Genomic DNA, 25563 nt, shown 5'->3' on the forward strand with positions numbered 1-25563 from the left:
ATTACGAACAGAGCTATTACTTTGAACAGCCGTGGTCACCTCTATATACTTAGTGACTTAAGGACAGTGTATCCTTCAGGCACAACACCACCCAGTAGACTCTGAAGGACTTGAAATGAGTTTGCAGCTGAAGGTGCTGGTACACTGAGGATGCAAGCTGGGTGAAGCCATCTCCATGTGAAACCAAAGTGCCAGCAGCACTTCACAATATATGTCAGCTGGTAGCATGGGAACCCCTCTGAGGGGATGTATCAGTCTAAAGCAGATTGTCTCATAGCAAAATGGTCTAGCCATTAATTCCATCAAGTACTAGTGAAATCTGGAGCTGGACGCAAGAGGACCATGATACTGCTCTGCTGCTGACCTGTGTCTTGCAGCTGTCTGTGATGTATAACCATGGGTTGAAGGAGGTGATCCGGCTCCTCCACTTTGCTCTCATAAGACTGTGTATGGAGTATTGCATGCAGTTCTGGTGTCCTCAACATAAAAGGGACGTGGAGCTGTTTGGACTAGTCCATAGGAGGGCCACGAGGATGACAAGGGGGCTGGAGCACCTCCTGTATGAAGACAGGCAGAGAAAATTGCAGCTGTTCATCCTGGAGAGGAGAAGGTTGTATGGAGACCTCCTAGCAGCTTCCAGTACCTGAAAGAAGCCTACAAGGGTGGTGGGGAGGGGTCACTTCGTTGAGGAATGTAGTGACAGGGCAAGGGATAATGGCTTCAGACTTAAACAGAGGAAGTTTAGGTTAGACATAAGGAAGAAGTTATTTACTGTGAATGTATAATGAAGAAGTTCTTTACTGTTATTGTGGTGAGGCACTGGAATGGGTGACCCAAGAAAGCTGTGAATGCTCCATCCCTGGGAGCGTTCAAGGCCAGGTCGGACACAGTCTTGGGTGGCATGGTTTAGTATGAGGTGTCCCTGCCCATAGCAGTAGGGTTGGAAGTAGATGATCATAAGCTCCTTTAGAACTATAACTATTCTAAGATTCTTTGACTATGGGTTTTATCCCATGTCTGCTGCAAGATTGCAAAGAGGAAGTGATAGCAAGTGCATATGTACATGTAGGATGAAAGACTGCCTTTCAGGGAAATGTGTAAAGGCTCATGAAATTGGGCTATACCAGACAGCACATTTCAAAATACTTGGGCTTAAAGGTGCTTGGAAAAGGGATGGACAGAAAAGAGAGAGAAGACAAATGAGTCAAGACACTTAGATTTCATAGATCCCCAATGCTTTTTTATTGCATGATAGTTGAGGGAGAGAAGTCAGCTGGGACTGCAGGACCATGGGTGGGGTACCAAGGAACATGCAGTACCCTTAGGAAGCTGGCTTCATCTCCCCAGAGGTAGTGGTGTGCTGTGTGACCCCTTCCACATTGGCCCTGCAGACCTTCCAGAACTTAATGCTCATATTTGAAGTATGTGGGTGTGCAAAGGGATGACTTCTTCTCTGGATGAGGTGTTTTGCAACCTAGTTGGTTCTATGATTCTATGACTCATGGTTACGGTGTTTCCTGCAGAAGACCAACATCACCTGCTCCTTGCTGTGGACAGAGATCTTTGTAGTGGGATGAGAAGAGATCAGAATAGAGGAGATTTGCTCTCTTCTCACAGATCTTAGGCTGTTTTGTCTGTGTTGTTTCAGTTCTTTGAGACCCAGGAGTGCAAATGGATCAACTATTTCCACAGTGCCCTCTGGCTTCATATCACCTGACCATGATGTGCCTTGGTATCAGGTCTCTCGAAATCCCAGGCTGGCCTAACCTCTGGCCTTCCCACCAGCTCTGGCAGGGCATTTGTGGAGCACAGAGCCAGGATATTGGGAGTCCCAGAGCCACGCAGATCCTCAGCTCTGCCTTTTCTACTGTGCAGTAGGAAACCTCTACCCACCCCAACCAGTGCGCCAGAATTCCTTGCTTTATGTTGTATCTGGCTCCACAGAAAAACTCTGCTTTTGCCCTTCCCCATCAGATCCTGAGCTTTAGCTCTCTAAAGGGACTGGTTTAGGTGAACTCTGGTGCCCCTGAAAGATCCTGGGAAGCTAGACTGTTGACTCTGGAGACAAGGTTTCACTAAGGAGAAGTTCTGATCAAAGCCCTGTATGTAGGCATTTGTGAAGCTTAAGGATGTGCAAGCTTGGGATCCCACATGTGTCTGCAGTTTGGGCCTTTCCCTAATTCAACAGCATGAGCTATATAATTTGCAGTGACACTTTAGTGATGGAACTTGGTAAAAGGCCTTGGTATTCTGCAAATCATAGAATCATAGAATCAAGACATCTCTTTCAGCCTCATCCACCATTGCCTTCCATCCCTTTAACACAGGTGGCCAGTGTTTCCATCCTGTGTAGAATCTTGTAATGAGCACTTCTCATAAGCAGACCTAATATTTTTGTGCTGTTTCACGTGAGCCTGATCATGCCACAGTTGACGGTTACATCATTAGGTGCTGTTGATCCTGTTTGTAGGTTCTCCAGGCAGAAGACGCTGTTGGTCTGGCCAGTGTGGTGGTGTTTCCAATTACTCCCAGCTGTGAGAGAAACAGTGTTGTTTTTGCATAATTGGGGATGGGGCTTAACAGTATTAAGACTTTCCAATCTTAGAGGTTTAAGATCAATAAGATTTTTCAATAGTAGGTGTGGGAATAAGTTCGTAAGGCAAGGAAAGAAAGGGTCTGAGATATAGTTATTCAAATAGACATGGTCTGTGGTTAAAGACAGTGTCATCTCTAGATGAAAGACACACTCGGTGGTTAAAAAGAATACCATCTATATAGAACCTCTGAAAAGAAATCCGTACATGCTGACGAAACAGTAAGATGAGGTAAATATTTATACCCAGAGTATTATCTCCAGCCATACAGGGAATCACCTTGTCCTGGGTGGAGTTGTGTTTGGTTTAAAACTGCCTTTAATGGGTGGATCTCACCCAGCGATTAGGGAAAATCACTAAAAAGTAAAATTATGATGTTTAAAGGTCACATAAAATCTGACTGTGAGGGTTTAGACTGAGGTCCCGTAGCACTTGTGATTGCAAGTGCTGGAAAGGAAGTAAGCCAAGTTCATGGCCTGGGGGCAGATGTGACAGGAAGGGATTCAATTGCTAGATTTAGGATAGTGGCTTGGGAGCCAAAGAGGAATGAATGTGGCCAGCCTGTGGACACTACCATTCCTCCATCGGTGGGGGCATGGACTCCACCAAAGAATCTTAAAATAATTAATATAATAGCAGTTAAAGATTTGAAGTAGATGTTTCAAATAAAAACAGGATGTAGTAATGTAAAAGCCTGGGTAGAATGGGTGAAATATACAGTGAAAAAATTATAGTTTTAGATATATTAACTGAAAAAGGAGGAGTATGCATAATGCTAGGGAATATGTGTTGCACATGTACTCCAAATAATACAACAACAGCTGGAGCCATAACGAGAGCCTTACAAGGCCTCATTACCTTGGCAGAAGAATAGGCTGAAAATACGAGAACAGATATTTTAGTAACAGGATGGTTAGAATCCTGGCTTGGAAAATAGAGAGGAATTGTGTTATCAGTTTTTACTTCTGTAATTATAGTAGCAGGTGTATTAATAGCTATAAGGTGCTACAAATTTCCATATATAGGAAGACTTGTACAACTTCTTCTTGAAATAAAATTGTCAAAACAAATGCTCATGGGACCACAACCCTATTCTGCTAAAATGCTTTATATTAGAAACAAAGAAAGGAAAAAAAAAGGGAAGATGATTTGGATGATTTATCTTTAAACCAAAAATGTGAAATTATGTTATCCACACTGGAAGCAACATGTGGGGTAATTGTTTACAGAAAGTGCGACAACCAAAACCAGTATAAATAAGAGAAAGGGGGAATTGTGAGAGAAACAGTGTTGTTTTCACATAACTGGGAATGGGGCTTTGCAATATTAAGGCTTTTCACTATTAGAGCTTTAGATAAATATTAAGGCTTTGCAGTATTTAGAGTTTTCAATACTGAGCCTGGGGCTAAGTTACTAAGAGAATGAAACAAAGGGTTTGAGATCTAGTAACTCCAAAATACACACTCTGGTTAAAGCCAGTGTCACCTCTAGATTAAAGATTCACTCTGTGGTTAAAAAGAATAACCCTTTATATACAAACTAAGCCTGTGCAGGCTGGTTAAACAGTAAGTTGGGGTACCACGTGTCTGTCAAAGAGTTATGAAATCGAACCAGAAAAGGATTATGTGGTTACTAATGATGCAGTTAATAAATAAGAGGAAGGGGCACACAATGTTGAGTAAGTGGAGGTGTAAACAGAGGTGGGACAGTTAGCATGTAGATTGTAAGTACTGAATAGGCTGTAAACCTTGGAGTACCCAACCAATGAGGAAACAAGGGAGGGAAGCAGTGGAGAGATAGGAAATATAAATCATTGTTCTGCTTATACTGATAGTGCCTACTTGCGAGGACAGCCTTTTTTATGAAAAACATTCATAAAGAGCTGCTTCACTCTTGTGTCTAGCCAGAGCATAAGTTTTTACTTAGAGACCCCTTTCTCAAGCTGAAGTGCTTCTCCATTTCAGCAAAGTATTTGAGGATTCAGATAATTATTTGTACACTCAGAAAGTGCCTATTACAAATCTGTGCCTTTGATCTGCAAACCGCTTGGACAGATACCCCATCTTCACACTCAGGGAAAGAAAACGAATCTAAGCGATGGACCCAGACGCAGGGGCCATCTGTGTCAGAAGAAGATACTGATTTGAAGTTCTTCCAAAGTGCAGCCATCTGAAAGATGCTGGAGATAACCAAGAAGTCATACATAGGGGAGTGCTGTACAACGCTTTGGGAAACTGGCTTATGTTTAGGGCAGAATTATACCACTCAGATCTCAGATTAAGCTTTTCCCTGTTCCTAAAGTCATCCATTAATGGTGACTAAGGTTATAAATTAGGTTTAATTTTGGCTATGTCTTTCAGGGAGCTCACTTAGAAGAGCACCAGCAATACACTACATATCTAACTTAGCTGTAGATGTGCTCTAGGCTTAAATGCTGATACTGGAAGCTGATTTGCGTCTTGCCTGGTGTAGCAGTCCACAGTGCAGAGCCCAGTGAGAAGCTGTGTTGCCACAAACCTGCACCCTGCAGTGTTGCTGAGGACCTGGAGAGTTTGGTCAGCTCTTCAACCACCTCTACAATGAGGGGATTGCAGATTTTTTGGTTCATGGTATAGCTCATGCCTGGTAGGCTCTGCAGACCCTCATTTGATTAACTTCTGGTACAGAATTACTTTGGACTTGTGTCTATGTAACAATAGAAACAAACTTAGTTACTAATGCAGGCCTGAAGCCCTGAAACTCATTTTCTGAACATATCTCCTCAAAGTTCTAATTTTTTTTGTTACCATATGCATGATCATGGCTTTGATTCAGAAGCTCATGTGCTGCATGGCTGCTGGTCTCTCTCATATCCTCATGTGCAGCATTGCTTAGAACCTCCCCAGTGCCTTATGACAGGGATGGAGGATAAGGGGACCAACACACAGATCAGCTGTTAAAACCTGGTGCCAGTTGACTAACTTTGGATTGATGGGAATGGCTGATGTATGATGAACATTACCTGTTCAAGATCATTAGGTCCCCTATGACAATGTCTTCTGCAAGGAGGGACTGAGCTCTGCAGGGTCTCATCCATGTGGGGGCTGGTTGAAATCACTGCTGCTATAGTGGGGCTTGGCCTTTGCTCCATTGGTGTCTCCCTGGGGCAGCTGAGCACCTGAGTAGGGGTTAAAAGGGTCAGTGATGCCTGGTGCCCCAGGCTGAGCCTGAAGCCCTGCAGTGGCCTCAGCCACAGCAGGACAGGCTGCCCCTCTCCCGTGGCACTTCCATTTCCTGCTATGGCACAAATAGAAAAAAAGAGACGTCACACTCCTCAGCCTCAGTAGTAGTGGCTTGGTTTCCTACCACACATTCAATATAACAGCAGCTTGGCCTCCCCACAGACCCTTATAGAGACACCTGGCCCTCTCCCAGGCTCTTATGGAGGAGCCTCGCCCCCTAACCCGCTCCTCCCCTTAGGCATTAGAGGAGAGCCTGGCCCCTCCACAGGTCCGCATAGGGGAACCTGGCCTTCTCCTAGGCTCCTATAGATGAGCCTTGCCTCCTTGCCAGTCCTTTTAGGGGAGCTTGGCCTCTTCCCAGACTCCTATGGAGGACCCTGGCCCTCCCTCCCTCCCGCGGTATAGAGCTTGGGCCCTCCACATGTCTGTAGAAGGGAACCCGGCCTCCTCCTAGGCTTCTATAGATAGGCCTTGCCTCCCTGTTTGTCCGTTTAGGGGGAGCCTGGCCACTCCCTTTTAGAGAAGTTTGTATTCTTCCCAGGTTGCTAGAGATGATCCTGGCCTCCCATCCGGTCCTCAGCAGGGAAACCTAGCTCCCTCCCAGGCTCCTATAGAGGAGCTTGGCCTCAACACAGCGCTTCATAACGGCCATTTTAGGAGTGCTGATCCTCATCTCAAACTGGCCTGGCCTCCCCACAGGATCCTATGGAGCAGTCCGACCTCCCCCCACACCATTACTAAGGAGCCAAATCGTCTCATATCTGAGCCTATATCTGAGCCTAACCCAACCCCGCTCCCCTCCTGACAGGAAATCTGCCTTACCCAGGCCAGGCGGCCATTTTCCAGCTCCCACGTCTGCCTTCTGTGCTGAGTCCTTCCGTGCGTGACGTAGCCACCACTTTGCTGACTGGAAGGGAGGGGGTGGGGCGGTGTCAATCTCCCCCTGCTTCCGCCCACAGTAGCCTTGGCTGCGGTGTGGAGGTGACGCAGAGCAAGCCTATAGCAGAGGCCGTGATTGCTCCCTGCAGGGCTTGCGCAGAGAGCAGGCCAGAGGTGTGGGGTTCCTCAAGGAATCGATTCCGGGTTAGATTCCCGTGGTCCTTGTCTGGGCTGGCTCTGCCACCTCTCGGTAGTGGTGGGTCTGGTTACCTTAGAGTGGCGGGGAGGGGTCTGTGTGGTTGTTACATGCTGCATTGCCTTCCTCAGCACTTTGTCTTATGTTCGGGACAATTCCTGAGTCGGTTTAAAGCAGTGGAGTGTTTGTGTCCGTGTTTGTCTGCTGCTGGAAGGAGTTAAATCTGGAGGGTATTTGCCTATCTAAAAATTCATGTCCCATCCCTGGCAGTGTTCAAGGCCCGGCTGGACAGGGCTCAGTGCAATCTTGTCTAGTGGAAGGTGTCCCTGCTTGGAATCCAGTAGTTTGCAGAATGATCTGAGCTTAAATATCTTGCCTCAGAGCTTGGTCAAATTGGAAATGTTTCTCTTAACTGCCTAACCTCTTCCATGTTGTACATTGCATCCCGAAGAGCAACGGCAGTGAAGTCCTGGCTGTCAAAGCCCTTTGAGAATAAATTGGTGAATGAATTGACCACTGTTCTGCAAAACAAGGGTCAGATCCAAGTGTCAGCTATGGCTGTCATACCAGAACAAGTTCTATTTCATGGTTGTTGTTCCATGATTTTAGTTGGTGGCAGGGCATGGCTGGAATCATCCATAAAGTCAGAGTAGTCTCTCCCCACACAGGGTAGGTTTTATCTTTTCTTAAACACAGACTTTATTAGCACCATGCTCATTCCCTCTTAAGCTGACACAACTGATACTGGATGCGGCAGCAAGACTGAATATTAGGAACAGTTTCTTCTCAAAGAGGGTTGTCAAGCACTGGAAAAGGCTGCCCATAGCAGTGGTGCAGTCACCATCCCTGGAGGTGTTTAGAAGATGTGCAGATGTGGAACTTTGTGACATAGACTGTAGTGTTGGAATGGAAGGTTACAGGCTTTTTAGAAAAGACAGGCCCGGTAGGAGGGGAGGGGGAGTTGCCCTTTATGTTAGGGATAGGCTGGAGAGTATGGAACTCTCTCTGGGGACAGGTGATCAGTTAACAGAAAGTTTGTGGGTCAGGGTTAAGGGGAAATCAGTGATGGGACACATTACTGTGGGGATATGTTACAGATGGCCTGATCAAGAGGAACCTGTGGATGAAGAACTCTACAGACAAATAGGAAAATCCTCACACTCACAGGCCCTTGTTCTCATGGCAGATTTCAACCACCCTGACATCTGTGGAAGCAATGGTACGGCCTGGCACAAGCAATCCAGGAGATTTCTCGATTGTGTGGAAGACAACTTCCTTCTGCAAGCAATAGAGGAGCCGACAAAGAGAGCTGACCTGCTTGACCTCGTGCTCACCAACAGGGAAGGGCTTGTTGGAAATGTGATGCTCCAGGGAAGTCTTGGATGCACTAATTACGAGATGGTCGAATTCGAAGTCCTCAAGACAGTGAGAAGAGCGTGCAGCAAGCTCAGTGCCCTGGACTTCAAGAGAGAAGACTTTGGCCTCTTCAGGAACCTGCTTAGCAATGTTCCATGGGATATAGCCCTAGAGGGCAGGGGGGCCCAAGGCTCTTGGTTAACATTCAAGGATCACCTGCTACAAGGTCAGGAGTGTTGCATCCCGACTAGAAGGAAGTGCAGCAGGAGGGCCAGGAAACCCCCTTGGATGGATAAGGAGCTGCTGAGAAAAATTTACAGGAAAAAAGAGGCTTATAAAAGGTGGAAGCAAGGACAGGTGGCCTGGAAAGAATACAGGGATTTTGTCCGGGTAGTTAGGGACCAAGTTAGGAAAGCTAAGGCCCAATTGGAGCTAAACTTGGCTAGGGATGTTAAAGATAACAGGAAGGGATTTTATAGGTATTTAGCGGCTAAAAAACAGACTAGGCAAAATGTAGTTGTCTGGAAGCTTTCAGGAGAATTGGCTACACAGGATTTGGAGAAGGCTGAGGTTCTGAATGACTTCTTTGCCTCATTCTTCACTGGCAAAGGCTCTGACTGCACCACCCAAGTCTTGGAAGGTGGACACAGGGACTGTGAAAACCTAGACCTTGGGCCCACTGTAGGAGAGGATCTGGTTCGAGACCACCTTAAGAACCTGAATGTACACAAGTCCATGGGACCTGATGAAATCCATCCGCGGGTCCTGAAGGAGCTGGTGAATGAAGTTGCAAAGCCACTGGCCATCATATTTGAAAAATCATGGCAGTCAGGTGAAGTTCCTGACAACTGGAAAAAGGGAAATATAACTCCCATTTTCAAGAAAGGGAAAATGGATGAGCCGGGGAATTACAGACCAGTCAGTCTCACTTCTGTGCCTGGCAAAATCTGGGAGCAGATTCTCCTGGAAGGCATGCTAGGGCACATGAAAAAGAGAAATGTGCTTGGTGACAGTCAGCATGGCTTCACTAGGGGGAAATCCTGCCTGACCAATTTGGTGGCCTTCTATGACGGGGCTACAGAAATGATGGACAGGGGTGGAGCAGTTGATGTCATCTACCTGGACTTGTGCAAAGCATTTGACACTGTCCCACATGACATCCTTGTCTCTAAATTTGAGTGTCATCAATTTGATAGGTGGACCACTCAGTGGATAAAGAACTGGCTGGATGTGTGCATGCAAAGTGTTGTGGTCAACGGTTCAGTGTCTGGCTGGAGATCAGTAACGAGTGGTGCCCCTCAGGGATCGGTGTTGGGACTGGTCTTGTTTAACATCTTTGTCGCTGACATGGACAATGGGATTGAGTGTACCCTCAGCAAGTTTGCCAATGACACCAAGCTGTGTGGTTCCGTTGATACGCTGGAGGGAAGGAATGCCATCCAGAGGGACCTTGACATGCTTGTGAGGTTGACTGATGCCAGCCTCATGAAGTTTAAGCATGCCATGTACAAGGTCCTACACCTGGGTGGGAGCAATCCCAGGCAGAGCTACAGGTTGGGCAAAAAGGAAATGCAGAGCAGCCCTGTGGAGAAGGACTTGGGGGTGTTGGTCAATGAGAAAATGAACATGAGCCGGACTCAGTGTGTGGTTACAGCCCAGAAACCAACCGTATTCTGGGCTGCATCAAAAGAAATGTGACCAGAAGGTCAGAAGAGATGATCCTGCCCCTCTACTCTGCTCTTGTGAGACCTCACTTGGAGTATTGTGTGCAGTTCTGGTGTCCTCAACATAAAAAGGACATGGAACTGTTAGAAGAAGTCCATAGGAGGGCCACGAGGATGATCAGGAGACTGGAGCACCTCCCCTTTGAAGATAGATAGGCTGAGAAAGTTGGGGCTGTTCAGCCTGGAGAAGAGAAGGCTGTGTGGAGACCTCATAGCAGACTTCCGGTATTTGAAGGGGGCCTACAGGGATGCTGGTGAGGGACTGTTCATTAGGGACTGCAGTGATAAGACAAGGGGTTGAAACTTTAACAGCAGGGGTTTAGACTGGATCTAAGGAAGAAATTCTTTCCTGTTAGGGTGGTGAGGTTCTGGAATGGTTTGCTGAGGGAGGTTGTGAATCCTCCATCCCTGGCAGTGCTCAAGGCCAGGCTGGATGAAGCCTTGGGTGATATGGTTTAGTGTGCGGTGTCACTGCCCATAGCAGGGGGTTTGGAGCTAGATGATATTAAGGTCCTTTCCAATCCTAACTATTTTATGATTCTATGACTCTATGTTTTATTGGTGGATTTGGCAGCGTAGGGTGCATGGCTGGACTCAATAATAGAGGCCTTTTCCAGCCTAAATGATTCTTTAGTTCTAATCAGAGCATCTACAAGATGATTCTTTCGCCGCCTTATATTGTCCCTTCATTTTCATGTACACATGGTAGGCAGCATCCCTATCCTGAGGGTTGGCACTCTTCTGTCCCACCTCCTGTGCTGAGTCCACTCTGCCCCAGACACATTTGTCTGCTGCCCTGACCCTTGGGCAACCTCCCCAGCGTGGCTCTGCTGTTGAAGCAGTTGACTATTCATAGCTGTGGGTTTGAAACAGCTCTGGGGCTTGAATCGTGAGCTACACATTGCGTATATCCCTCAGTGAGCTTGCTGGGCTGCTGTTCTGTGGTATGGGTGCTCACTTTCAGCAGGATGAGCCTGAGGGTTTTTTCCTGTCAGTTTTTGTGTCCCCCAGCATGAGTGTGCGCTAAACTGGGGCAACTCTTTGCTTCAGGTTGCTGTGTATTAAAACCTGGCTGAATTGACTGGGGTGAGGTGCAGATGTGACTGTACTTGCATGAAGAACTTCTTGAGATCAGTTTTTTTATACTGAATGGTGGCCCCCAGCAGGACTGATGCTTACATAGCTAATGCTGCTACGGAATCTTTTCCTGTATGTGTGTATTTATATATATATATTTATATATATGTATATTTGTGTATATCTATCAGTATACTTTCTTTTCTTTGCAGAGATAGACAGTGGGGGACAAGGTCAGATCTAGCTGGCACAAACCCTTTGGGAGGAAGCAAAGAAAATTGAGGAATTCAGGGAAAAGCAAAAACTGCATCAGAAGATGATCAGGGTGTTGATCTGTCTCCATCCTTGGTGATGGATCGTGGCTCCTGGCTCATGTCCCCCAACATGCCCTGGCCCCCAGTGTGCTCCCAAACCACATTGATGCACCAGATACCAAGAAGGAAAAAGAAAATGACTGCTACTGCTGAAACCAGGACAGACGTACATAGCGTTTGCTAAAATTGGAAAGACTTTTAACCTCTTCTGGCTTCAGATTCCTTTCTCTGGAAAAGGAGGGAAAACTGAGGGAAGTTTGGACCTAGCAGAAGGGAGTGGGCTTCCCAATTTTCGTAGATTCTATGGAGATGAGACAGTACTATATATTGGTGGATTTCATGTGTAGAATTCCTTTGCATAGACAGGTGGAGACTTAGCTAGAAGTATACAAGGTGGGTTTTGTGAAGATGCTCTAGGTCGACGTAGGTCCTTAAAGCCATCTGAGTTTGGCCTGTGCCTCTAACTTTCTAAGCCATACAGTCCATCGTGGAGCTTCAGTGGTCAGTTGTGTGTTGACTTTGGCTCTGTTGTCTTCACAGATAGTGCTGATAATGGAGGCAATTCACAAAACCAGGAATTTGCAGTACAAGAAGACAAAGAAAGTAAAGCAAACACGCTGCTCTTTCTTGCTATATGGTTTAACACTTCTAACACATGTGCACAGTGGTGACGCAGTCTTAAATATGAGGGTTTTCCTCTTCTGCAGCTCATGCAGAGACTACATCAATACCTGGAGCAGAGGAAGACTGTCACATTTCAGTCTGCATAGTGTGCTCTGAAAAACTGAAGAGTTTACCAGGGACATGGCTAGTAGCATCCTTGCACGGTTGGATAAAAGCAATTTAGGTATCAAGGACTCGATTGCAATGATCTTTTCATGACAAATGAAGAGCAGCTTTTCTTGTGAGGCCAGTTTTGCTCAAGCAGCAGTAGGGCACTGGCGGCCTTGTGTGCTGTGCCCTACTCTTTGTGCAGCCTTTGGCCGCCTCTTTGTTTGGAGGTTGTGTTTTTCTCCAGAGCTACCTGCATGAGCTGTAATAGCAACTCACTGCTTGCTACCAGGCTCCTTCCCTGTTTGTTGGCTCTCCTAGGCCAAGCTCCTTTGTGAGCAGCGCTGCAGGGATAAGGATGATGCGGAACAAGCTGTGCCCACAACAAAATGTGATTACACAAAAGCAGCTTGAGAAGGTATAGAGAGGCAGGTGGCCATGGGAGGGAAGGGTGTATGTTCTTGGAGCTCTCCTGCCCCATAACTCTTCTCCCAGCTCTGAGTTTGGGGGTGAGATGGAAGGGCTGGCAATGTTCTCTAGTTGGGCTTCAATACCATTGGCGATGCATGTCCTCTGTCCTGTAGCTTTCTTCTCTCTCCCAGTTTTGGCAGCTGTTCCTCAATCTGGCTCAGACGAAATCATCTCCAGAAGACTCTGATGAGTGTGGAAATGCAGGGTTTGGAGGCTGAGGGAATTCTATCCTGGGGCAAGGTGTGTGAATCCATGGCGTGGCTCTTGAGCAAGGTCCAGGTGTTTGGTCAGGGCTGGCTCCTCAGAAACTCATGCCCAACATACCAGAGGTGGAGCTCACTTGAGAGCCATGCCATGGCTTCACACCCCATTTACCGTTTCTCACCGTTTCCCTGTGGCATGACCCTCCACCTTGCTGCACAGCTCTGCATTTCCTTGCAGTGCACATCCACAGCTGAGCTCAGACATTACTGCTGCTTTCTCCCTGACACCCCTGCCAATTCAGGTTTCATGTGCTGCCGTCTAGCAAAGGGTCTTTTTAATCAATGTTAATGAGATGAAAGTGTGTTTACTCTCAAAGGCAGCAGTTACCAGCAGAGCATTACCACCCGTGGAGAAGATCTGGGAAGAACAGCAAAGAGCACATCAAAGCTTGTGAGGTAGAAGTCCCCAAATGCCTTTGCGTGGCATTGTGGTCCTCCAGATGTCCAGTTATTGCTGCAGGTGTCCAGGATGGCACAGATGTGTCTTCCTTCTGTTACCCTGGCAGTGGAAGAGCAGAATGTGTTGCAGCTAACCCTGTGTGTGCCTTAGATGTGCCTTCTGCATTGAAGGTCCCTGCACTTCAGGGTTTCAATTTTTTTTATTGTTTTTTATTTTTCCTTCCACTGTCTATTCAAAGTAACAAAGCAGTGGCCTTTTTGCCCATTACCCTGCTTATACATTTCTTATGGCCATTATCCTGAACAGCTGTGCTCACTTCCGGGTACGCAGTGACTTAAGGCCAGTGTATCCTTCAGGCATGACACCACATAGCAGACCCTGAAACTCTGAAGGCCTTTAAATGAGTTTCCAGCAAAAGGCACTGACACACTGGGGATGCAAGCTGGGTGAGGCCACCTGCATGTGAACCTACTGTGCCAGCAGCCCTTCACCATGTATCTCACGCTGTAGCATGGGAACCCCTCGGAGGGGATGTATCAGTCTAAAGGAGACTGTCTCATAGCAAAATGATCTAGCCAGGACTTCTAGCAAGTGCTAGGGAAGTCCAGAGCTGGTAGTGAGAGGACTGTGATGCTGCTCTGCTGCTGACCTGTGTCTTGCAGCTGTCTGTGATGTGTAACCAAGGCTTGAAGGAGCTGATCTGGCTCCTCTGCTCTCGTGAGACCTCACTTGGATTGTTGTGTGCAGTTCTGGTGTCCTCAATGTAAAAAGGACGTGGAGCTTTTGGGGCTAGTCCAGAGGAGGCCCACGAGGAAAACAAGGGAACTGGAGCACCTCCATATCAAGACAGGCTGAGAAAGCTGCGGCTGTTCATCCTGAAGATAAGAAGGCTGCATGGAGATCTCCTAGCAGCTTCCAGTACCTGAAAGGAGCCTACAAGGGTGGTTTGGAAGGGGCACTTCGATAGGGACTGTAGTGACAGGACAAGGGGTAATGGCTTCAGACTTAAACAGAGGAAGTTTAGGTTAGATATAAAGAAGTTCTTTACTGTGAAGGTGGTGAGGCACTGGAATAGGTTGCTGAAGGAAGTTGTGAATGCTCCATCCCTGGGAGTGTTCAAGGCCAGGTTGGACGCAGTCTTGGGTGGCATGGTTTAATGTGAAGTGTCCCTGCCCATAGCAGGAGGGTTGGAAGTAGATGATCTGAAGGTCTTTTCCAGCCCTATGTATTCTATGATTCTGCAATTCTATGGACAGGAAGTGTAGATGCTGAGGTTTTATCCCATGTCTACTGCAAGATTACAAACAGCAAGTGATAGCAAGTGGGATGTAAGGCTGTCTTTCAGGTTTATGAAATTGAGCTATACTGGACAGTACATTTCAAAAGACTTGGCCTTGAAACTGCTTGGAAAAGGGATGCACAGGAAAGAGAGAGAATACAAACGAGTCAAGACACTTAGATTTCATAGATCCCCAATGCTTTTTTATTGCACCATATTTGAGGGAGAGAAGTCAGCTGGGATTGCAGGACCATGGGTGGGGTACCAAGGAACATGCAGTGCCCTTAGGAAGGTAGTGGTGTACTGAGTGACCCCTTCCACATTGGCCCTGCAGACCTTCATGATCTTAACGCTAATCTTTGAAGTATCTAGGTGTGTAAAGGGATGACCTCTTCTCTGGATGAGGTGTTTTGCAACCTAGTTGGTTCTATGATTCTATGACTACTTAGTTAGTTACCATGTTTCCTGCAGAAGACCAACATCACCTGCTCTTTGTTGTGGACAGAGATCTTTGTAGTGGGATGAGAAGAGATCAGAATAGAGGAGATTTGTTCTCTTCTCACAGATGTTAGGGCTGTTTTGTCTGTGTCGTTTCAGTTCTTTGAGACCCAGGAGTGCGAATGGATCAACTATTTCCACAGTACCCTCTGGCTTCATGTCAGCCCACCATGACGTTCCTTGGTATCAGGTCTCTCGAAATCCCAGGCTGGCCTAACCTCTGGCCTTCCCATCAGGTCTGGGAGGGCATTTGTGGAGCACAGAGCCAGGACACTGGGAGACACAGAGCCATGCTGGTCGTCAGCTCTGTCTTTCCTACTGTGCAGGAGGGCATCTCTACCTACCCTGACCAGTGCGCCAGAATTACTTACTTTATGTAGTTTCTGGCTATATAATTCCCAGTGTCAGTTTAGTGATGGAACTTGGTAAAAGGCCTTGGTTTTTCAGCAAACCATAGAATCATAGAATCAAGACATCTCTTTCAGCCTCATCCACCATTGCCTTCCATCCCTTTAACACAGGTGGCCAGTGTTTCCGTCCTGTGCAGAATCTTGTAATGAGCATTTCTCATAAGCAGACCTAATTATTTTGTGCTTTCTCTTTCAGGTGAGCCTGATTATGCCACAGTTGACGGCTACATCACTAGATGCTGTTGATCCTGTTTGTAGGTTCTCCGGGCAGATGGTCTGGCCAGTGTGGTGGTGTTTCCAGTTATTTCCAGCTGTGAGAGAAACAGTGTTGTTTTGGCATAAATGGGGATGGGGCTTAACAATATTAAGACTTTCCAATCTTAGAGCTTTAAGTTCAATAGTAAGGCTTTGCAATAATAAGAGTTTTCAATAGTAGGTCTGTGATTAAGTTCGTAAGGCAAGGAAAGAAAGGGTCTGAGATATAGTTATTTAAAAATACATGGTCTTTGTTTAAAGACATTGTCATCTCTAGGTGAAAGATACACTCTGTGGTTAAAAAGAATACTATCTATGTACAGCCTATGAACCTAAACCTTTGCTTAGGGAAAATCTTTAAAAATTAAAATGATGATGTTTAAAGGTAAAATAGAGTCTGAATGTGGGGGGTAAGAGTGTTGTACCGTGCACTTGCTACTACGGGTGCTGGAGGGGAAATAAGCCAAATTCATGGCCTGGGGGCAGATGTGACAAGAGGGGATTCAGTTGCTAGATTTGGAATAGTGGCTTGGGAGCCAAAGAGGAACAAATGTGGCCAGCCTGGGGACATTACCATTCCTGCATCGGTGGGTACATGGAATACACCAAAGATAGTGAATGTAATAGCAGTTAAAGATTTGAAGTAGATGTTTGAAATAGAAACAGGATATCGAAATACAAATGCCTGAGTAGAATGGGTCAAATATACAGTGAAAATAGAACAGTTTTTCATATATTAGCTGAGAAATAAAGTATGCATAATGCTAGGGAATACGTGTTGCACATTTATTCAAATAATACAAGACCAGATGGAACCATGACCAGAGCCTTACAAGGCCTCACTACCTTGGTAGAAGAATTGGCTGAAAATTCTAGAACAGAATCACAGATTCATAGAATCCCAGGGTTGGAAGAGACCTTGAAAGGTCATCTAATCCAAACCCCCTGCAAGAGCAGGGTAACCTAGAGTACATCACACAGGAACTTGTCCAGGCAGGCCTTGAATATCTCCAACATAGGAGACTCCACAACCCCCCTGGGCAACCTGTTCCAGTGCTCTGTCACTCTTACAGTAAAGAAGTTCTTCCTGATGTTAACATGGAACATCCTATGCTCCAGTTTACACTCATTGCCCCTTGTCCTATCACTGGATATCACTGAAAAAAGCCTAGCTCCATCATCCTGACACCCACCCTTTACATATTTGTAAACATTGATGAGGTCACCCCTTAGGCTCCTCCAGGCTAAAGAGACCCAGCTCCCTCAGCCTCTCCTCATAAGGAAGGTGTTCCACTCCCTTAATCATCCTTGTGGATTTGTGCTGGACTCTTTCAAGCAACTCTCTGTCTGTCTTGAACTGAGGGGTCCAGAACTGAACACAATATTCCAGATGTGGCCTCACCAAGGCAGAGTAGAGGGGGAGGAGAACCTCTCTTGCTCTACTAACCACACCCTTTCTAATGCATCCTAAGATGCCATTTGCCTTCTTGGCCACAAGGGCACATTGCTGGCTCATGGTCATCCTCCTATCTACCAGGAGTCCCAGGTCCCTTTCCCCTTCACTCCTTTCCTGCAGTTCAACCCCCAACCTGTACTGGTACATGGGCTTGTTCTTCCCCACATGCAAGACTCTAAACTTTCCCTTGTTGAATTTCATCAAGTTTCTCCCCACCCAACTCTCTAGCCTGTCCAGGTCTCGTTAAATGGCAACACAGCCTTCTGGTGTGTCAGCCACTCCTCCCAGTTTAGTGTCATCAGCGAACTTGCTGAGGGTACACTCAGTTCCCTCATTCAGGTCATTGATGAAAATATTAAATAGCATTGGTTCCAGCACCAACCCCTGAGGGACTCCACTAGTCACAGACCTCCAGCTAGATTCTGCCCCACTGACCACAACTCTCTGCCTTCTTCCTTTCAACCAGTTCTTGATCCACCTCACTACCTGATCATCAAGCCCACACTTCCTTAGCTTATCTATGAGGATGCCATGGGAGACAGTATCAAATGCCTTACTGAAATCAAGAAAAACCACATCTACTGCTGTACCATCATCCCTCCACCTAGTCACTTCCTCATAGAAGGCTGTACGGTTAGTCAAACATGACTTTCCCCTGGTAAAAACATGTTGCCTGTTCTTAATTACCCCATCATCCTTAATATGTCTAGAGATAGTGTAAAGAATAAGATGTTCCATCACCTTTCCAGGGATGGAGGTAATGCTGACCGGTCTATAATTACCCGGGTCAGATATACTCATGAACAGGATGGTTAGGATGCTGGTTTGGAAAATGGACTGGAATGGTGGTATCAGTTTTTACTTCTCGAATGTTCGTAGCAGGTGTATTAAAAGCTATTAGGTGCTACATAATTCCGTATATTGAGAGACCTGTACAACATCGTCTTGAAGCAACATTGACAAAACAGATGCTCATGGGGCCACCACTCTACTCTGATAAAATGCTCTAGAGAAAAAAAAATAATTAAGATGACTGGAACAACTTATCTTTAGATCAAAAACATGAAATAATGTTATCCAGACTGGAAGTGACATATGGGGCAATTCTTTAAAGAAAGTGCGAAAACCAAAACTAGTATAAGTAAGAGAAAGGGGGAATGGTGAGAGAAACTGTGTTGTTTTCCCATAACCGGGAATGGGGCTTTGCAATATTAAGGCTTTCCAATAGTAGAGCTGTAAGATCAATTATTAAGGCTTTGCAATATTAAGAGGTTTCAATACTGGGGCTGGGGTAAGTTCTTAAGGGAACAAAATAAAGGGTTTGAGATCTAGTAACTCCCAAAGACACACTGTGGTTAAAGCCATTGTTATCTCTAGACGAAAGATACTCACTGTGGTTATAAAGAATACTCTCCATGTACAAACAGAGCCAGTGCAAGCCGGTTAAATAGCATGTTTTGGGCACCCCACATCTGACATAGAGTTACAAAATTGAACCAGAAAAGGATTATGTGGTTAATAACGATGTGGTTAATAAATAAGAGGAAGGAGCGTACAAAGTCGAGTAAGGGGAGGTGTAAACAGAGGTGGGACAGTTAGCATATATATTATAAGCACTCAATAGGCTTTAAACCTTGGAGAACCCTATCAATGAGGAAACCAGGGAGGGAACTTGTGGACGGAATTTAAATAGAAATCACAGTTCTGCTTTTGCTGTGTGTGCCTCCTTGCTAAGACACCTGTTTTTGCAGAAACAGTAATAAAGAGCTGCTTCACTGTTGTGTCTAGCCTGAACTGAAGGTTTTACCTAGAGACCCATTTCTCACAGCAGCCCCAGAGAACTGAAGTACCTCTCCATTTCAGCAATATATTTAAGGACTCAGATAATTATTTGCACCTTCAGAGAGTGCCTATTAGAAAACTTTGCCTCTGATCAGCAAACTGCTTTGGATAGATACCCCATCTTCACACTCGGGGGAAGAAAAGGAATCTAAGCGATGGACCCAGACGCAGGGGCCATCTGTGTCAGAAGAAGATACTGATTTGAAGTTCTTCCAAAGTGCAGCCATCTGAAAGATGCTGGAGATAACCAAGAAGTCATATATGATGAGGGGAGTATGCACAATGCATTGGGAATGCTGGCTTATGTTTAGGGTAGAACTATCCCACTCAGATATGATTAAGATTTTCCCTGTTTCTGAGGGCTTTCATTAATAGCAATTAAGCTTGTGATTTAGATTTCAGTTTGGGCATGTCTTTCAGGGATCTCAGAAAAGCACCAACAATACACTATGTCTCTCGCTTATCTGTAGATGTGCTCCGGGTTTAAGTGCTGATACTGGAAGCTCATTTGCATCTTGCCTGACTTAGCGGTGCACACCACAGCTATGCAATGAGAGGCTGTGCTGCCAGAAACCTGCACCCTGCAGTGTTGCTGAGGATCTGGAGAATTTGGTTAGCTCTTCAACCACCTCTCCAATGAGGGGATTGCAGATTTTTAGGTTCACAGTATAGCTCGTGCCTGGTAGGTACTGCAGACCCTCATTTGATTAACTTCTGGTAAACAAGTCCCTTGGACTTGTTGTGACTGTGTACCATTTGAAACAAACTTAGTTACTAATGCAAGTCTGGAGCCCTAAAACTCATTTTCTGTCCATGTCCCCTCAAAGTTCTTGCTTTTTTTGTTACCATATACATAATCCTGGCTCTGATTCAGACGCTCATGTGCTGCAGGGCTGCTGGTCTCTCTCAGATGCTCATGTGCAGCATTGCTAAAGAAGCTCCTCAGTGCCTTATGACACAGGGACGGAGGATAAGGGAACCAGCACAAGCAGTTTAGCTATTTAAACCTGGTGCCACATGACTAACTTTGGAGCAACGGGAGTTGTATGATGTGTTTCAAGTTGAATCTGTGTTACATCAGTGCATGTCTAAGCAAAACAGTCCCTGGAGCTTTTGTTGTATTTCCTGGTGGGGAGAAGATGACATTGAGCTTAGAGGTCTTTCCTGCTGCATTCCAGTGGACTGTGCAAAGTGCACATGCCAAGGAATGGCTTGTCCATTTTAATTTCTGAAAGTCCAAGTGTACAAATACTTTGCTGAAGGGCCCTGCTGTAGTCTTAGTTCTCACATACATCTATTAAGGTGAAGTTTTGAGACTTGCGTGGTGGCTATCTTTCTTCTGGAAGATGTCATACTCACTTTTTTTTGTCCAGGCTGGAGCTGCTATACCTTCAAAACACACTAGGATGTTCAGGATCCTTCTCCTGGGAGGAAGACTACAGGAGCATATATTTTCTCCACCTTTACTTCCTACTTGCACAATATTAGGACAGGTCTGGTATAAAACAGATCAAGACTTCAGCCTCCCCCTGGGCCCCTAGAGTCAGGCTGATTTTCATCACAGGCGTCTCTAGAGGGGGCTGTCCTCCTCCCAGGCAAACACAGAAGTGAACAGCCTAACAGGAGACCCTGATAAGCAGTTCCACAGCTCCTGCCTTCCCCCCTAGGGACAGAGAGGCCAAAGCAGCTTTAATAAGACAAAATAAGAAGAGGGATAGAGATAGCATGTTAATCTTATGTCCCTTCAGAAGCTGGGCACCCTGCCTTCAGGCAGAGTTAGAGCTCTTCCTTTTTGTTCCTATGAGCTAATACATAAAGCATCACAAGAAAACAGCATGATTCACGAATGAAGTTCACATGAGAACACCTTGCTGCATTTCCAGATACAGGCAAGGCCCAGCAGCTGGTGCGTCAGTGTCAGGCAGGAGCTGTCCGTAAACCCCCTGTTAGCGTGAGATGGCCAAGCTCATTCTGCACCCACTGGACTTGGGCAGTGCACAAGAGCCCTGTGCCTTCTCAGTGGACACCAGCTCCATAATGTGCAATGGGCTCCTGATCAGGATCATCTCTGCCTTGACCCTCGCACAATTTACCTTTCCTACAGGTATCATAAATGACAGATGATGTTGATAATAAAGGGCCTTCTCAAGCCCAAAGGTCAATGCCTAGGAGAGTGGATATTACCTGTTCAAGATCATTAGGTCCTCTACTGCAAAGTCTTCTGCAAGGAGGGACTGAGCTCTGCAGGGTCTCATCCATGTGGAGTCTGGTTGAAATCACTTCTGCTACAGTGGGGCTTGTCCTTGGCTCCAGCGATGGCTCCCTGGGGCAGCTGAGCTCCTGAGTAGGGATTAAAAGGTTCAGTGATGCCTGGTGCCCCAGGCTGAGCCTGGAGCCCTGCTGTGCTTAGAGATGCCTCAGGCACTGCAGGACACACTGCCCGGGTCCAGTGGCATTTCCAGGTCCTGCTGTGGCACAAGTTGAAAAATGACACCTCACACTCCTCAGCCTCAGTAGTAGTGGCTTGGTTTCCTACCTCACATTCCATTAACAGCACCTCGGCATCCCCACAGACCGTTAGAGAGACACCTGGCCTTCTCCCAGACTCCTGTGGAGGATTCTTGATCCCCAACCCACCCTGCCCCTGAGGCATGAGAGGAGAGCCTGGCCCCTCCCAAGGTCCCTACAGGTGAACCTGCCCTTCTCCTAGGCTCCTGCCAGACTTTTCAGGGGAGCTTAGCCTCCTCCCAGGCTCCTATTTAGCACCCAGCCCCTCCCTACCCCCCACGGGGCATTTTATGAGAGCCTGGGCCCTTCACATGTCTGTAAAAGGGAACCCGGCCTCCTCTTAAGCTCCTCTAGATGGGCCTTGCCTCCCTGTTTGTCCGTTTAGGGGGAGCCTGGCCACTCCCTTTTAGAGAAGTTTGTATTCTTCCCAGGTTGCTAGAGATGATCCTGGCCTCCCATCCGGTCCTCAGCAGGGAAACCTAGCTCCCTCCCAGGCTCCTATAGAGGAGCTTGGACTCCACACAGCGCTTCATGACGGCCATTTTAGGAGTGCTGATCCTCATCTCAAACACTTATGGAGGGGCCTGGCCTTCCCACAGGATCCTATGGAGTAGTCCGACCTCCCCCCACACCCTTACTAAGGAGTCTAGCCTTCCCATATCTGAGCCTACCCAAAGCCCGCTCCCCTCCTGACCGGAGACCCGCCTCACCCAGGCCAGGCGGCCATTTTCCAGCTCCCACATCTGCCTTCTGTGCTGAGTCCTTCCGTGCATGACGTTGTCACCACGTTGCTGACTGGAATGGAGGGGGTGGGGGCGGTGTCAATCTCCTCCTGCTTCTGCCCGCAGTAGCTGTGGCTGCAGTGTGTAAGTGACGCAGAGCATGGCCACAGTGGAGGCTTTGAGGGCGCTCCACAAGGCTGGCGCCAAGAGCAGGCCCACGTTGTAGGGTGGAAGGCAGGGATCGGCTCCGGGGGAGGTTCTTCCGGTCCTTGTCCGATGTGACTCTGCCCCCTCCCGGATGTGGAGGGACCAGAGAGCTTAAAGCGGCGGGGATTGGTTTGCGGCCATTCTCCAGCTCCCACGTCTGCCTTCCGTGCTGAGTGATTCTGTGCGTCACGTAGCCACCGCGTTGCTGACTGGAAGGGAGGGGGTGGGGGCGGTGTCAATCTCCCACTGCTTCCGCCTGCAGTAGTTCTGGCTGTGGCACGGAGGTGACGCAGAGCGCAGAGCATGGTCATAGGGGAAACCGTGAGGGCGCTCTGTAAGGCCCGTGCTAAGAGCATGCCCAAGGTGTGGGGTGGAAGGCGGGGATTGGCTCCGGGTTAGGTTCCTCCGGTCCTTGTCCGATGTGCCGCCTACCGGATGTGGTGGGTCCAGAGAGCTTAAAGCGGCGGGGATTGGTTTGCGGGATTGTTACACGCTGCGGGGTGTTCCTCAGCACTTTGTCCCGTGTTCGGGGCTATTTCTGAGTGGGTTTAAAGCGACAGAGAGGGTGTCAGCTCCAGGCCGTGTTTGTGCCCGCGTTTGTTTGTCTGCTGCTTGAAGCAGTTTGATCGGTGGATGTGTACCTATCTAAAAAGACGCGGCCTATCCCTGGCAGTGTTCAAGGCCAGGCTGGACAGGGCTTAGTGCAATCTTGTCTAGTGGAAGGTGTCCCTGCTTGGAATCCAGTAGTTTGATAACTTGCCTCAAAGCCGTGTCAAATTGGAAATGTTCCCCTGCATTGCCTCACCTGTTCCATGTTGTACACTGCACCCTGGAGAAAAATGACTGGGAAGTCCTGGCTGTCAAAGCCCTTTGAGAACAAATTGGTGAATTAATTGACCACTGTTCTGTAAAACAAGGGTCAGATCTGAGTTTCAGCTATGGCTGTGATTCCAGAACAAGTTTTATTTTGTGGTTGTTGTTGCATGATTTTAGTTGTTGGCAAGGCATGTCTGGAGCCATGCATGAGATCAGACCAGACTGTCCCTACACAGGGCAGGCTTTATCTTTTCTTAAGCACAGACTTTGTTAGCACCGTGCTCATTCCCTCTTAAGCTGACACCACTGATACTGGAAGCAGCAATGAGGATGGTACTCCTGCAAAGGAAGTATTTTTACATCTTTGGTGACAAACTTATCTTCCCAATTACTGTTTGAAGACAGAATCCTAAATCCCTGGGTATCTAGCTCTACTTCTACCTGACTCTCTTAAGCTTAATAATCCTCACTGTGAAACATTCTTCTGAGGTAGTGTATGTTCTCTGTTTCCCAAGTCCAGGTACATGATTTGGGTGGAAGTGGCGTAATTGTGTAAATACATGTTCCTGTATTATCAACCCTGTAACTGTGGTATCTGCCAGATGCTACTTTGTCCTATGATGCAAGTTTAACACTTGAATTTCTCAGACTTTCCTAGGCCCCGGCCAGGATTTAGGCCCTATACTGCAATGATTCTGCCACCGGAAAGGAGGTTGTGAGCTGGTGACCTGTCTCCTTTCAAAAGTACCAAGTGATAAGACAAGAGAAAATGAACTCAGGCTGCACCAGGTGAGGTTTAGATTGGATATCAGGAGCAATTTCTTCCCCGAGAGGATTGTCAAGCACTGGAACAGGATGCCCAGGGCAGTGATGCACTCACCATCCCTAGAGGTGTTTAGAAGACGTGCAAATGTGGAACTTCATGACACGGTTTAGTGGTGGATTAGGCAGCATAGGGTTAACGGTTGGACTCAATAAAAGGCCTTTTCCATCCTAAGTGATTCTACAATTCTAATCAGAGCATCTACAAGATGATGCTTTGGCTACCTTAATTTGTCCTTTTATTTGCATGTACACATGCTGGGTAGCATTGCTACCCCGAAGGCTGTCACTCTGCTCTCCTGTGCTGAGTTCACTCTCTGCCCCAGACACATTTGTCTGCTGCCCTGACCCTTGGGCAACCTCCCCAGCGTGGCTCTGCTGTTGAAGCAGTTGACTATTCATAGCTGTGGGTTTGAAACAGCTCTGGGGCTTGAATCGTGAGCCACGCACTGCATATATCCCTCAGTGAGCTTGCTGGGCTGCTGTTCTGTGGTATGGGTGCTCACTTTCAGCAGGATGAGCCTGAGGGTTTTTTCCTGTCAGTTTTTGTGTCCCCCAGCATGAGTGTGTGCTAAACTGGGGCAACTCTTTGCTTCAGGTTGCTGTGTATTAAAACCTGGCTGAATTGACTGGGGTGAGGTGCAGATGTGACTGTACTTGCTTGAAAAATTTCTTGATACCTGTTTCCTTTACACTGAATGGTGGCCCCCAGCAGGAATGATGCTTACATTGCTAATGCTGCTTGGATGCCGCTTCAACAGTCCTGTTGCTTTTATATGTTCCTGCAAAGTTAGGTGTACTATGGGGACAGTTTGATGTCAGCAACAACAGTAGATTTGAACAACAAAGTCTTCATATGAAACTTTCTTTTCTTTGCAGAGTTAGATAGTGTGGGACAATGTCAGATCTAGCTGGCACAAACCCTTTGGGAGGAAGCAAAGAAAATTGAGGAATCCAAGGAAAAGTAAAATCTGCATCGGAAGAAGGTCAGGGTGTTGATCCATCCTCATCCTTGGTGATGGATCCTGGCTCCTGGCTCATGTCTCCCAACATGTCCCAGCCCCCTGCATGCTTCCAGTGCCTGCTGCTGCTAGGATGTCCCAAAATCCTTCCAGTATGTTGCAACCCCGCTGCTGAACCTCTAACTTCCTTCTTCTCACCTCTACATCTTCTCCTTTGGGTGTCTATTAGAGCCAGCTATTGCATGGGCTCATCTCCAGAGACACGCATTCTTAAATATGAGGGTTTTCCTCTGCTGCAACTCATGCAGACACTACATCAAAAGCTGGAGCAGAGGAAGACTGTCACATTTAATCCTGCATAGTGTGCTCTGAAAAACTGAAGAGTTTACCAGGGATATGGCTGGTAGCATCCTTGCACGGTTGGATAAAAGTGATTTAGGTGTCAAGGACTCGATTGCAGTGAGCTTTTCATGCCAAATGAAGAGCAGTTTTTCTTGTGAGGTCAGTTTTGCTCAAGCAG

General features: G+C 47.0%; 3 long non-coding RNA genes across 3 annotated transcripts; 1 reads left to right on the top strand and 2 right to left on the bottom strand.

Moving 5' to 3' along the window:
* Positions 1-1308: 1308 nt before the first annotated feature.
* On the bottom strand, positions 1309-6784 carry LOC117437959 (uncharacterized). Its single transcript, XR_004550588.1, has 3 exons — positions 6638-6784; positions 5596-5751; positions 1309-2532 (listed from the first exon to the last, which is right to left on the bottom strand). It is a non-coding gene; the product is annotated as an uncharacterized lncRNA (long non-coding RNA).
* A 7942-nt stretch (positions 6785-14726) lies between these two features.
* Positions 14727-22777, bottom strand: LOC117437957 (uncharacterized). Its single transcript, XR_004550584.1, has 3 exons — positions 22225-22777; positions 21191-21346; positions 14727-15764 (listed from the first exon to the last, which is right to left on the bottom strand). It is a non-coding gene; the product is annotated as an uncharacterized lncRNA (long non-coding RNA).
* On the top strand, positions 22671-25161 carry LOC117437962 (uncharacterized). Its single transcript, XR_004550594.1, has 3 exons — positions 22671-22883; positions 23908-24048; positions 24961-25161. It is a non-coding gene; the product is annotated as an uncharacterized lncRNA (long non-coding RNA).
* Positions 25162-25563: the final 402 nt, after the last annotated feature.

Source organism: Melopsittacus undulatus, chromosome Z, assembly GCF_012275295.1.
Source record: "Melopsittacus undulatus isolate bMelUnd1 chromosome Z, bMelUnd1.mat.Z, whole genome shotgun sequence".
NCBI lineage: Eukaryota > Metazoa > Chordata > Aves > Psittaciformes > Psittaculidae > Melopsittacus > Melopsittacus undulatus.